General features: G+C 45.9%; 1 long non-coding RNA gene across 1 annotated transcript in view; it reads left to right on the plus strand.

Moving 5' to 3' along the window:
* Nucleotides 1–15,373, plus strand: part of LOC144698301 (uncharacterized) — a 290,571-nt gene that overhangs the window by 220,052 nt on the left and 55,146 nt on the right. The window lies entirely within an intron of this gene.

Here is a 15,373-nt window from a genome sequence, read left to right on the forward strand (position 1 = left end):
TTATCAAAACCTGAATATGATCGAATTTTGAACATGGAAGGAAAAAGCACCGTTCACAGTGGGGAGAAACCGTACACGTGTTGTGTGTGTGGACGAGGCTTCAGCCGATCATTCGCTCTGTCAAAACACAAGCGCAGTCACACTGGGGAGAAACCGTGGAAATGTGGGGACTGTGGGAAGCGATTCACGTGTCCATCTGAGCTGGAAATTCATCGGCGCAGTCACACTGGGGAAAGGCCGTTCACCTGCTCTGAGTGTGGCAAAGGATTCGCTCAGTCATCCCACCTGCTCAAACACCAGCTAAGTCACACAGACGAGAGACCTTTTAAATGTGCAGACTGCGTAAAGTGCTTTAAAAGTTCCGGAGAACTGATATCCCATCAACGTGTTCACACTGACGAGAGACCATTCAGGTGCTCTCACTGCGGGACTGGGTTCAGGCGATCATCTGACCTCACTAAACATCAGCGCAGTCACACTGGGGAGAGACCTTTCACCTGCTCCGAGTGTGGGAAGGGATTCACTCAGTCATCTAGCCTTCTGACACACCAGCGAGTTCACACAGGAAAGAGATCTTTCAAATGCCCAGACTGTGGGAAGTGCTGTAAAAGTTCCAGGAACCTAATTACACATCAACATGTTCACACTGATGAGAGACCGTTCAGGTGCTCTCAGTGTGGGGCTGGGTTCAGGCGATCATCTGAACTCACTGTACACCAGCGAGTTCACACTGGGGAGAGGCCGTACACCTGCTCTGATTGTGGGAAAGGATTCACTCAGTCATCCAACCTACACAGACATCAGCGAGTTCACAGGTCACTACAGTGATGGGATTTTGCTGTCAGTCACATCGAAGACTGAACCATGTCCATTGGGGTATGTTTCTGCTGAAGTTGGTAAGCTCCAGGACAGATATAGTGGTTCATATTTTGGATAGAAGTAAAATAAATCAGCTTTGTGTTAAATACAGTGTTGAATCTTTTTACTATTTCTAATGCAAGTTAGTTCCTTTTGAAGGTCTCTCCCTCTTCCCTGTCTCCTCCATCCTCACCTCCAACAAGTGTGAGGAGCTCATGGAGCTTCTTTGTCACTAAGATTGAGACAATCCGATCAGCTGCCTCTGCTGCTTCCCTCCCTTCCACTAACCCAGTTCTCTCTCTTCACGTACTGTTGATCTCTCCCTCAAATCTGCCATCATCACGCCCGTCTCAAAAATCAAACCCTTGACCACATCATCCTTGCAAACTATTGCCCAATCTCCAACCTCCCTCTACTCACCAAACTTCTTGAACATGTTGTCACCTCCCAAATCTGTGCCCAGCTTTCCCAGAACTCCCTGTTTGAATCCCTCCAATCAGGTTTCTGCCCCTGCCACTGGACTGAAACAGCTCTGATCAAAGCCACCAACTACATCCTATGTGACTGTGACAAAGGGAAACTATCCCTTCTCAACCTGTCTGCAGCCTTTGACAAGATTGACCACACCATTCTGCTCCAACACCTCTCCACTGTCGTCCAGCTGGGTGGGGCTGCTCTCTCCTCGTTCCATTCTTCTCTGTCTAATCATAGCCAGAGAATCACTTGGAATGTCTTCCCTTCCCACTCCCACAGTTACCACTGGTGTCCCCAAAGGATCCAGCCTTGGCCTCTTATTTCTCATCAACATTCTCCCCACAGCGACATCATCTGAAAACACAGTGTCGGTTATCACATGTACACTGATAGTGCCCAGCTCTACCTCACCACCTCTCTCCACTTCTCCACTGTGGTTAAATTATCAGACTGTTTGTTTGATATCCAGTGGTGGATGTGCAGAAATTTCTTCCAATTCAATATTGGCAAGACTGAAGACATTATTTTCATTCCCAAGCTACCAACTCCATTCCTTTCTCCAAAGCCAAAGGATCTAAGCTCAACAGTCCTGCCACATCCAGTCGTGAATAGTGGTGAACAATTAAGCAACTAATTGGATGATGAGGCTCCCCAACTATCCCCATCCTCGATGATGGAGGAGCCCAGCACAAGAGGGCAAAATATAAGGCTGAACCATTTGCAACAACCTTCAGCCAGAAGTGCTGAGCGGACGGTCCATCTCAGCCTCCTCCGGAGGTTCCCAGCATCACAGATACCAGTCTTCCGCCAATTCGATTCACTCCACGTGATACCAAGAAACGGCTGAAGGTGCTGGATACTGCAAAGTCAATGGGCCCTGACAATATTCCAGCAAAAGTATTGAAGACTTGTGCTCCAGAACTGGCTGCACCCCTAGCCAAGCTGTTCCAATACAGCTACAACACTGGCATCTACCCGGCTATGTGGAAAAATGCCCAGGTATGTCCTCTACACAAAAAGCAGGACAAATCCAACCCGGCTAATTACCGCCCCATTAGTCTGCTCTCGATCATCAGTAAATTAATGGAAGGGGTCATCAACAGTGCTATCAAGCGGCACTTGCTTAGCAATAGCCCGCTCACTGACACCCAGTTTGGTTTCCACTAGGGCCACTCAGCTCCTGACCTCATTACAGCCTTAGTTCAAACATGGACAAAAGAGCTGAACTCCAGAGATGAGGTAAGAGTGACTGCCTTTGATATCAAGGCAGTCTTTGACTGAGTGTGGCATTGAGGAGCCCGAGCAAAACTAGATTCAATGGGAGTCAGTGGGAAACTCTCCACTGGTTGGAGTCATACCTAGCACAAAGGAAGATGTTGTAGTTGTTGGAGGTCAGTCATCTCAGCTCCAGGACATCACTGCAGAAGTTCCTCAGGGTAGTGTCCTAGGCCCAACCATCTTCAGCTGCTTCATCAATGACCTTCCTTCCAATATGAGGGCAGAAGTGGGGATGTTTGCTGATGATTGCACAATGTTCAGCAGCATTTGTGACTCCTCAGATAAGGAAGCAGTCCATGTCCAAATCCAGAAAGACCTGGCGAATAGCCAGGCTTGGGCTGACAAGTGGCAAGCAACATCCACACCACACAAGTGCCAGGCAATTACCATCTCCCAACAAGAGAGAATCCAACCATCATCCCTAGACAATCGATGGCATTACCATCACTAAATCCCCCACTATTAATATCCTCGGGGGTTCCATTGACCAGAAACTGAACTGGACTAGCCATAAAAATACTGTGGCTACAAGAGCAGGTCAGATGCTAGGAATCCTGCGACGAGTAGTTCACCTCCTGACTCCCCAAAGCCTGTCCACCATCGAGAAGCCACAAGTCAGGAGTGTGATGGAAAACGCCCCATTTGCCTGGATGAGTGCAGCTCCAACAACTCTCAAGAAGCTTGACACCATCTAGGACAAATCAGCTTGCTTGATTGGCACCCCATCCACAAACATTCATTCGCTCCACCAATGATGCATAGTAGCCGCAGTGCATACCATCTACAAGATGCACTGCAGGAACTCACCAAGCCCCCTTAGACGGTATCTTCCAAACCCATGACCACTACCATCTAGAAGGACAAGGGCAATAGACACATGTGAACATCACCACCTGGAAGTTCCCCTCCAAGCCGCCCACCATTCTGACTTGGAAATTCCTTCACTGTTGTTGGGTCAAAATCCTGAAACTCCCTCCCTAACAGCACTGTAGCTGTACCTAAACCACATGGACTGCAGCGGTTCAAGAAAGCAGCTCATCACCACATTCTCAAAGGCAATTAGGATGGGCAATAAACGCTGGCCCAGCTGGCAACGCCTACATCCCAAGAATGAATTAATATGAAAAAAAGATTGATGGTCTTATGGCTATTTGTGGAATCTTACTGTGCACAAACAGGTAAACAGTAACAATTTGTATTTATATAACACGTTTAATGTAATAAAACATCCCAAGGTACTTCAGAGAAGCATCCTGAAGAGAAATTTAACATCAAGTCACATAGCATATTAGAGTAAATGGACTAAACCTTCACTGGAGAGGCAGATTTTAACAAGGACCTTGAATCAGGAGAGAGAGCTGGAGAAGTTCAGGGAGGGAATTTCAGAACTTCATGCCAGGCATGGCCAACAGTGGTGGAGTAATTAAAAGCAGGGATGTTCAAGAGGCCAGAATGAGAAGGGCACATATATCCCTGAGGGTTGAGTGATGGAGTTTGCAGGGGTAGGGAGAGACGAGGTGACAGAGGGATTTGAAAACGAGGATGTGAGTTCTAAAATTGAGGCATTGCTTGACTAGGAGTCAATGTATGTCAGCGAGGCAAGGGGTGATGGGTGAACAGGACATGGTGTGAAAAAGCACACGGGCAGCAGAGTTTTTGATGATTCATGTTTCCGCCTGGGGGTGGGGTGAATGTGAGAAGCTGGTCAGGAATGTATTGGAATCATCAAGTCTCAAGGTAACAAGGGCAGGGATGAGGGTTTGAGCAGCAGATAAGCTGGGGACATGTGATGTCATGGAGATTGAAGTCCCTGGGGGACACTGAGTCGCAGGACTGTGCAGAGGAAAGTGAGTTTGGAGATGGGGTGGAATTTTAGGGTGCTGGGGTCAAGTGTTTTTTCAGGTGATAACAGTGGATTTAATGGTGAGAGGGACAGTACCAGAAGAAAGAGATAGAGCCATCTCTCTCAATATCAGCTGAGATAGGGAAGCTGGGTGATTAGTAGTTTAATGAGAATGGGGTCAATACAGCAGAAGACAAGATGAGCACTGACAGGACATGAGGGGAGAGAAACTGGGGAAAAATGTGAGTTCAGGGCTCTGACAAGGGGAACTTTAAAGACAGTTTGTCCCGGTGCACTAGTGAAAGGGAGGGAAGCAGCAAAGGCAGCTGATCGGATTGTCTCAACCTTAGTGACAAAGAAGCTCCATGAGCTCCCCACACTTGTTGTTGGAGGTGAGGATGGAGGAGACAGGGGAGAGAGCCCTTCAAAAGGAACTGATTTGTGTTAAAAATATTAAAAATGTTGAACATACTGTGTGTTTAATACCAAGCTGATTTATTTAACTTCATCCAGAATATTTCGCACCTCAAACATGGTTGGAGCTTTTCGACATCAGCAAAAACCGACTCCGATGAAATTTGTTCAGTCCTGGATGTGATCAACAACATAATCCAATCACTGTAGTTACTTGTGAATTTGCTGGTGTGTTAGCAGGTGGGATGACTGAGTGAATCCCTTTCTACACTCAGAGCAGGAGAACAGCCTTTCCCCAGTGTGAATGCGCTGGTGTACTGTGAGGCGAGATGAGTGCCTGAATCCGGTCCCACAGTGAGAGCACCTGAACAGTCTCTCGTCAGTGTGAACACGTTGATGGCACAACAGTTCCCCAGAACTTTTAAAACACTTCCCGCAGTCCGAACATTTAAAATGCCTCTCATCAGTTTTGAATCGCTGGTGTGTCAGCAGGTTGGATAATTGAGTGAATCCCTTTCCACACTCGGAGCAGGTGAACTGCCTCTCCCCAGTGTGAACTCGCTGGTGTCTCAGCAGGTTGGATGACTGAGTGAATCCCTTTCCACACTCGGAGCAGGTGAACGGTCTCTCCCCAGTGTGAAATCGCTGATGAGTTTCGAGCTGAGATGGGGAATTTAATCTCTTCCCACAGTCCTCACATTTCCACAGTTTCTCCACAGTGCAAACACTGCTTTTTCCTTCTATTATTGAGCTTGATGGATCGAGTGACTGTCAGATCCTGACGTGATGTTTGGTTTCAGTATTCCGACCTCAAATCCTCCTCTTCTAATAACTTGTGAAATTGATTTAAAACAGAAAAAAGGAAGTGAGAGAGAACCTACAAAAACACAAAGGCAGGTTGTGAAATTGAGCTGAATGAATCTGGGAATTTGTGGGGCCGGCGTGAGGAAAAAGTGACCATGAAAACTGCTGGATTGTCATAAAAACCCAACTGGTTCACTAATGTCCATCAGGAGAGGGAACCTGCCACCCGGTCTGGGCCTACACAAGACTCTGGCCTCTGTGGGAGGAGCGCGAGTGTGAGAGGAAGGGCGAGAGAGAAGCGAAGGAGAGAGAATATCTTGACATATACAAATAGAACAGAAATACATCAGGTTCTTGCAAACCATCAACCTCCACTACCTAGAAGGACCAGGGTAGCAGGTTTGAGTGAACACCATTACCTCAAAGTTCTCATCAAAGTTACACACCGTCCAATACTGGGTGAGCAGAAATTTCCTTCATTTAAATATTGGGAAGACTGAAGCCATTGTCTTCAGTCCCTGCTACAAACTCCACTCCCCAGACACCGACTCCATCCCTCTCCCTGTAACTATTCTCACATCCTCTGAGATTTGTAGATATATTTTATTTCTCTACTTTCTCTCATTGTCTATCCTTTGTCATTATAACTTCACTCATTCATCACTTCCTGTTTCCCCCTCAATTTTACATGTCATTCACTTGCTTTCTTTCTGTATTCTCTCTCTCTCTCTCTCAGAATCTGTGGCTTTGAGAGTCCAGTGTCAGCAACTTCAATACCTCATTAAGAAACATAAGCTGAGCAGATTCTCTGTTCTCTACTGTATCGTATATTGATCCATAAATCAGAATAAACATGCAAGTCCCATGTGTCCACAGTCACTTACACGAGGTCAGCCCACTGGATGGAACCTCGGGCACCCTGAGCTTGATCTCCGGTGTCTCCAGTCCTGGCTGCCCCCTTCCATCAGTATCTCCTCACTTTTATACCCTGTAGTGATCCAGCTCTGGCCCTTGGCTCTTTGTCTTCTCTGCTGGGTTTTGGCAGGAAGTGAGGATAAGACAGCTGCAATTTCTCTAATCTGTGATTTACAAGGACACATTCCCTGGTTCCCAGCAGTTACTTTTCTTCAGGAATGTTCTCATTCTCCCTAAACTCCCCTGCCCACTGTTAATTCTGTTATTTCTGATAGTTTCACAATTATAGGTATAAACATCACACATTATAATCTCATCTATTCCATTCCTCTCTGGTTTCAGTTTATATTGTGGTTAATGACAGACAAACTGTCCTTTTCCCTGATCTGATTCGAGTTTCCAATGAGCTGATTCTGTACAATGGAATGTCTTATCAGTGTTGCCCTGGTGACCTGTCTGCAGTGAAGAGCCTGTTTGAGTTTCTAAACTAAACTTCTCTATCCCATAGTACACATTATATCAGACATTTTACCACAATGTCTTTTAGCCATGTTACAAGGGGTTCAGATACACAAATCTTTAAATGTGAAGGACAAGTTTGAAATGCTGTTTGAACCTGTTACTCCACTTTTCTTTATAAAATTAATTTGTAAATCATTGGTTCGGCTGCATTTAGAATATTGAGTCTAATTCTGGGCATCTTAAAACAGGAATGATGTCAGGGCCATGGAGAGGGTGCAGGGGAGATTCACAGAGGTGATACCATGGATGAGAGGCGACAGCAAAAAAGGAGGCCACTCGGCCCATCGTGCCTTTGCCAGCTCTTTGGAGGTGCTACCTGAATAGTCCTCTCCCCTGCTGTTTCCCATGGCCCGGTCAATGTTTTCCTTCAAGCATTTCTCCAATTCCCTTTTGAAAATTACTGTTGAACTTGCTCCCACCAAACTTTCAGACAATGTATTCCAGATGATAACAACTGACTGTGGAATGATATATTTTCTAATGGTGACCTTTCTGCAGTGAAGCTCCTGTTTGTGTTTCGAACTTAATTACAATTTCTCTTTCCCATGAGGAGAGACTGGAGAAACTGGGGGTCTTTTCATTCGAACAAAGCAGGATGAGAGGAGATGTGAGCAAGGAGTTCAAAACTGGGTCAAGTACATGGTACAAAATATTCCAGACACTCCTTGTCCTTCAGGATCGGTGTCCAGGGGAGAAGTTGATGGGTTTATCTCATCATCGTTGAGGTGAACGGCTTCTGTCAGAATCAAACACTCTCCAGTCAAATACAGCACGGATTAGATACAGAGTAAACCCATCAGCCTGTCCCCCGGATACAGATACTGAGGGACAGGGAGTGTCTGGGACAATGACATTTCTCATTCAGTCAGGTAGAAATTGATCCAGTATCTCGCCCCATTAATCCTGAGCTCCACACGGCTCGAATCCTCCTGTTTCCCTCCCTGTAACAGCACTGAGCTAAAGCCAGCCCATAATGAGCAGGGCTCAGGGAGAATGGTTACTAGGCACTGCAGTGATGTCATAAAGCAGCATCATTCAGCCCAACTGGTCCTCTCCCTGTCCCTTTAAAGGTGGAAAACTGGGACATCCTGTCTCCAAACACATCCCACCCTGTTCACACTGAGAATCCCAGGGTGAAGAACTGGGACATCCTGTCTCCAAACACATCCCACCCTGTTCACACTGAGAATCCCAGGGTGGAGAACTAGGACATCCTGTCTCCAAACACATCCCACCCTGTTCACACTGAGAATCCCAGGGTGGAGAACTGGGACATCCTGTTTCCAAACACATCCCACCCTGTTCACACTGAGAGTCCCAGTATTTGGGAGGGGACAGCATGTTGAAACAGTGTGGAGAGGAGAGGGAGGTTGGAGGTGGGACAGTAATTTGCAAGGACCGTGGGGGTGAAAGGTTTGTTTTTTGGTGGTGGGGGGTGATAATCACAGATTTGAAGGAGAGAGGAACAGTACCTGAGAGAAAGAACTGTTTAAAATCTCAGTGAACATGGGGTAGTTGGGTGATCAGCAGTTTAGTGGGAATAGGGTTGATGAAGCAGGAGGTGGGTCTCATGGACAAGGTGAGCACTGAGAGGGCATGAGGGGAGATGGGAGAGAAACTGGAGAAAGATGTGGGTTCAGGGCTCAGACAAGGGGAGGCTTTAGAGACAGTTTGTCCTGGTGGGCTAGTGGAAGGGAGGGAACCAGCAGAGGCAGCTGATCGGATTGTCTCAATCTTAGTGACAAAGAAGCTCCATGAGCTCTTCACACTTGTTGTTGGAGGTGAGGATGGAGGAGACAGGGGAGAGGGGGAGCCCTTCAAAAGGAACTAACTTGTATTAGAGATATTAGAAAGACTCAAGAAAGTGTGCATTCAACACAAAGCTGATTGATTTGATTTTTAGCCAGGTGATTAAGGCTTATAACCGAGTTGGGGTTTACTAACATCAGCAGAAACAAACCTGTCTGAACACAGTTCAGTCCTGGATGTGATGAACAGCAAAATCCCATTACTGTTGTTACTCATGAACTTGCTGGTGTGTCAGCAGGGTGGAGGAATCAGTGAATTTCACCCCACACTGAGGGCAGGTGAACGGCCTCTCCCCAGTGTGAACTCGCTGGTGTGCAGTGAGTTGAGATGACACCTGAACCCAGTCCCACACTGAGAGCAGCTGAATGGCCTCTCATCAGTGTAAACACGCTGATGGGACATCAGATCCCAGCAGATTTTACAGCACTTCCCACAGTCTGGGCATTTAAAAGGTCTCTCCCCAGCGTGAACTCGCTGGTGTTTCAGGAGTTTGGATGAATGAGTGAATCCCTTCCCACACTCGGAGCAGGTGAACGGCCTCTCCCCAGTGTGACTGCGCCGATGAGTTTCCAGCTCAGACGGGGTTCTGAATCCCTTCCCACAATCCCCACATTTCCACGGACTCTCCCCGCTGTGACTGTGCTTGTGTCTCGACAGGCCAGATGATCGGCTGAAGCCTCGTCCACACAAACACGTGTACGGTTTCTCCCCACTGTGAACGGTGCTTTTTCCTTCCATGTTCAAAATCCGATGATATTCAGGTTACGATAAATTGGGCGACTGTGTCAGTTCCTGATGTGATGTTTGGTTTCAGTTTCCCGACTGCAAATCCTCTCTTTCTAACACCCTGTGAAATTGAATTAAAACAGAAAAAAGGGAGTGAGACAACCCTCAAAAACACAAAGGCAGGTTGTGAAATTGAGTTGAATGAATCTGGGAATTTGTGGGGCCGGCACGAGGAAAAAGTGACCATGAAAACTGTGGGATTGTCGTAAAAATCCAACTGGTTCACTAATGTCCTTCAGGGAAGGGAACCTGCCACCCGGTCTGGGCTACATAAGACTCTGGCCTCTATAAGAACTAAAGAAATAAGAACAAGAGAAGACCTAACACCCCATCGAGCCTGCTCCACCATTCAATACGATCGTGGCTGATCTTGGGCTTCAACTCCACTTTCCCACCCACTCCCCATATCCCTCAGCTCCCTGAGAGACCAAAAATCTCTCCATCTCAGCCAGAAATATATTCAATGATGGAGCATGAACAACTCGCTGGGCTAGAGAATTCTATGTGACAGAGAGAGAGAGAGAAAAAGAGAGAAGGGAGTGGGAGAGGCAGATGGAGGAGGTTAGTGAACAAAGCACAGGATGTCAGTAAACAGAATTCAAGCACATGGGATTGGGGTAATATACTGCTATAGATTGAGAATTGGTGAACAGACAGGAAACAGAGAGTAGGAATAAACAGGTCATTCTCAGGATGACAGGCTGTTACTTGTGGGGTATCCCAAGGATCAGTGCTTGGCCCACAACCATTCACAAACTAGAGAAATGATTTGAAGGCACCCATTTAAGAAGCACCTAAATTTTCACGTTCTCATCCTTGTTTTCCCCCACAGTTGTGATCATTCCTATCTCTGTAACCTCCTCCAGCCTCACAACCCCCCGAGATATCCACGCTCCTCGAATTCCAAATTCCTGAGGATTCCTGATTTTAATCACTCTATCCCTGATTGCCATTCTGTCATATTCCAAGGCCCAAGCCCTGGAATTCCCTCCCTAAACCTCTCCGCCTCTCTACTTCATTTTCATCCTTTAAGATGCTCCTTCAAACCGACCTCTCTGACCAAATTATTGGCCACCTGCCCGAACATCTCCTCATGTGGCTCAGGGTCAAACCTTGTTTTGCAACATCTCCGTGAAATATCGCAGAAAACTGTATAGCATTAAATGTGCGATATAAACACAAATTGTTGTTGTTGATTTGGAACATATATCACTGTTCCTTCATCATCACTGGGTGAATAACCTGTAACTCATTACCTAACAGCATTGTGGGAGCACCTTCACCACACGGACTGCAGCGGTTCAAGAAGGTCAAACATCATCTTCCCCACAGGCAACTGGGGATTGGCAAGATATTGTAGCATCTGTGGAGAGAGGAACAAAGTTAATGTTTCAGGGTGTGCAGAATGAATTACAGGGAATAAACATGCTGCAGAATTTGATGGTTAACTTAAGCTCAGAAGTGGAAGAGAAATGGACCATAGCACAGAAAAGACAATTCCTGACTATGAAAGATACTGTGGGAAGATAAAGCTGGTAAGACAGCAGCACGTGGTCGGGGGATGGACAGCGGAGGAAACCTCATTGAGACACAGTTGGTAGAAGTAGCAGTAAAACCCTAAACAGAGCTAAAATACACCCAGTATTAGGGATAGAGGGAGTTAGACAATGGCAGAGAGGTGATCAGAGAGAACAGAGGTGAAACAGAGCAATGGATGGACATGGGTTCTGATCCACAGTAAAGGAGTCACACCACTCCAGAGCCATGGAACCCCTCACAGATACAGAGCGGAGAACTAAAACCTAAACTAAAAGTTGTAGCTGAATGGTGAAAAATACTCACCTCTTAAACAATTTCAGTTTTCAATTTTAAAATCTCCTGCTAGAGCCTGCAGCTGGAAAGACATCAGAAGCACTGGAATCAGAGAAAAATCTCCCAGTTGAGGAAATACCCAGGGAGCGGGGTGATGTCACCGTGTAATTGTCGATTTGTGATGATGTCACACACATGGACACAGAACATCTGGGTCTGTACAAACCAGTGATCACCACACATTATGAAGGATGGAAGGGTCCTGAGGTTTATATGAGGTAGATAAAGAAAAACTATTTTCGTTAACTGATCGTAAAAGGGTTACGGGAGACAGTTTAAAGATTTTGTGAAGATCTACAAGGGGGATATGAGGAAAAAAGTTCACACAGTGAGCGATGACCTGGAAGTCAATGCTTATACTCAGAGACCGATAATATCCAGGTCCGGATGAATGAAGTGATTCTTGCAGACTCTGATGTGATGATTGATTTGAATTTCCAATCTGCAAAACCTCATCTTCTTGTATCCTGTAAATGGAATTTACAAAATCCATCACTGTCAGTGCAGGATAGAAATTGAGAAGAGACAAACGTTTCTCTTGGTTTGAGTTTGCTGTGTATAAATCCTCCCCTTCTAACCCCCTGTAAAAGGAGTTTCCAAAATCCATCCCTGTCAGTTCAGGATAGAATTTCACAACATTCTTTCCTCCTGCTACCTGGACCAGGATGACCGCGCATGCGCCCTGCTGCACATTGCCCCCTATAAAGATGGCGGCCGTTACCCCGGGCCTGGCGAAGGGAGAAATCCAGACTTTTTCGGCCCGTTCTCTGCAAACACAAGACCGGTACCTTGTTATTTGGGGTCTGCGGCCTGCACTGTATCTTTATGAAGCCTCCCTGCCCACTCCGCTGGCTCCATTCCTCCTCACACACTCACTAACTCTGCTCCACTCGACATTCTCTCACCCTCTCCGGGCAGCTTTAGTCACTGACCAGCACTGCGCATGCTCATGAAAGAGACAGCAATACACATGCTCCAAGCACACATCGCAATGCGCACGTGCGGAGTTGCTGCTGTAATGAGGATAGGGCACATTCTGTCCCGCAGCGAATGCTGGGTGTCTGCTCCTCCATTGAACCGTAAAATTGTAAAATCGAAACCCAAGTTCAGTCATCAGAATATGATGGGTGTCATAGGGGCCAGGATATAAAATTGTCGAATCAATTGATACAGCAATTAAAATGCTCTGTATCCGCCATAATTCTCTCCTGGATGTAATGAACAGCAGAACAAACCCCTGTACTTAGATCTGAACTCAATGGAGTCTCAGCAGATGGGGTATTTTTCACCATACATGGAACATTTAAACCGTGTCTTGCCAGTAGGAATGCTGTGACTGTGGATTAAATCCTTTGAATTTTAAAGTTGGTGTGTTTACTGCTTTGCAAACTAAATAAATTCCTTTGCACACATAAAGTATCTGGATGGTCTCACACTGGCGCGACTGTGTTGCTGTGTCAGTACTGGGGCAATAGAGTTCCATTTTCAGCTTGTGCACACGAGTTTACTTACACATTTTCAGCTGAAAATTGGGTCTCAAACTCTTCTCGTCATGGGTTCCACATTCTTTGCACTAATTAGTTAATGAAAATCAAAATGCTGCAGATGTTGGCTTTCTGAAATGAAAGAAACCAGAAAATTCTGGAATTCTAAGCAGATCTGATAGCATCTGTGGCGAGAAAAACATATTTTTTTTTCAAGTCTGTAACCTTTCAACACAACTGCACTACATCTGTGCACAAATCTGGCAGAACAGGAATGAAAACCAATAACAGGCAAGGCACCAAAAAACTCGAAGGGAGACCCAGCTGTATGACATGGATGTGTCTGCAGTGGGTGGGATCAAACTGTTTCCATGTTTCAACAATCAATGTCTCACCTGTTCTTTGAGAAGAGTGAAACTGATAGAGAACAATTGCCATTTCAGTGTTGGCAATTTGAAGCTTTAACTCGCTGCCTCAGTTTAAGATATCTTGCAGGTTTTGCTTGTGTGAGTCTCTGTTGTATGATTGGTAGGCATTTGGTAGGAAACCGGAAGGTTAGCAGTTTAAGACCATCAGGAACGAAGTCTTTGATGTTTTCTCCCCATCATCATTCATTCCCACACAGTTCTGGGGTGACAATGGGCACTTTAGCTGCAGGTAAATGTTCGCCAAACGTTGCCAACTCAACTTTTATGCAATGGATTCCCAAACTGACATGTTTTATCATGAATATTCAATTCAAACATAATGAGAAAACATTTAGACCTACCATGTACCTACGTCATTTGCAATCTATGAAGTTAATAGATTCAAACAAACCCATCAATAATTCTCTTCCTCAGCTCCACAGTGACGGAAACAGGGAAAAGCAGAAAAGCAGCAATATTCCGGCCCTGCACTTTCCAATCGCCCGCTGCCAGCAGAAAGCAGCGACTGCAGCTTCAATCAGCGGGTTACTGCCCATTACTGGGACACAAGATACTCCAACCAGGGCCAAACCTCCCAATATACCGAGCACAGGCTCAGGAAAACACAGGTAGATTATATCCCGATCACTAAGCCTCCGAGCAGCATTTACAGAATACCCAAGTGAGTGAGCCACAAATAAAAGTCAGACCAACTTTCTAAATCTTTTCATTGTAAAATTCCTTCTTTTTATTGAAAAGCTGACTGTTGTGAATCTGAGAATGAGCACCATAGGATTAGTGTTACCGAGTGACTTGTTTTCCATTGTTTATCCAACAGGTTTGCAATTCAATTTGTGTTGGATACTGAAGCGAATCTGATTTCAAAATGAGGTCACAAAGCAGCTAAATATTAAATCCAGGAACAGATCCTGAGGAAAATGGATCACAGTGTCTGGAAGGAGATGCAGCTGAGAAGCGAAAACTGTGAATAATGTTATTGATGATAGAGTGGAAAGCAGTGGGCCCTTGGTCAGTTTCATGGCCGAGTGGTTAAATGAATGGTTTCATAATCAGTTGGGGTTTCCCCAGGGAGAGTCAAATCTTACCGACTGTGGTTCTCATTATTGCTGATTTCAACCAGGTGTCTACAGATCTATCGGGTCAGTGGGAGGAAAAGCATTCTAAAATCCACTTTCGCTCTGAAGCCATACGGACTCGAATCGTTAACTCAGTTTCTTTCTCCACAGGAGCTGCGAGACCAGCTGAGTTTTTCCAGAATTTTCTGTGTTTATGTCATATTTTCAGCATCCACAGCATTTTGTTTTTATCCAAAAATTCTCGTGGTTTTTAGGCTCTAAGGGAATGAAGGGCCATCGGAATTGGGTGGCAAATTGCTGTTGGGGCTGGAGATCCGCCATAATCTTATAAAGTGACCGAGGAGGCTTGTGGGGCCTTATGACGTATTGTTGCTGCTTTGCTTCTGTTCTATTTCAGTATCAATACCAGCCAAGGCGATGGGGAGTAACAGCCTGAGCTTGATAGTGTGGCCGAGCAGTCTAAGGTGCTAGATTGTACTTCTACTTTCTGTAGAGGGATCGGTTTGAAGCTTACATTGGCCAAAATTGCACTTTCAGAACTCCCATTAATCGAAGAAGTGCCAGCCTAAAGTTGAAGCAGGCGTGTGCAGTGTTTCACTTAAACAGGAAGAGCGAGGAGAGACAATACAAGAATAAATTGCTGTGGAGAAAAGGCGGGTTGTCAAAGTCGCTGAATTCCTCTTCCATCGGCCACCAGAGGCCGCATGACCTCCTCTTCTGCTTTCCCCATCTATGCTTGTATACCATAAGGCCAGTCGTCATCGCCGAGTGGTTAAAGCCATTGAGTCCAAATACATTGCTCTTTCCCGT

This window comes from Cetorhinus maximus, chromosome 23, assembly GCF_964194155.1.
Source record: "Cetorhinus maximus chromosome 23, sCetMax3.hap1.1, whole genome shotgun sequence".
NCBI lineage: Eukaryota > Metazoa > Chordata > Chondrichthyes > Lamniformes > Cetorhinidae > Cetorhinus > Cetorhinus maximus.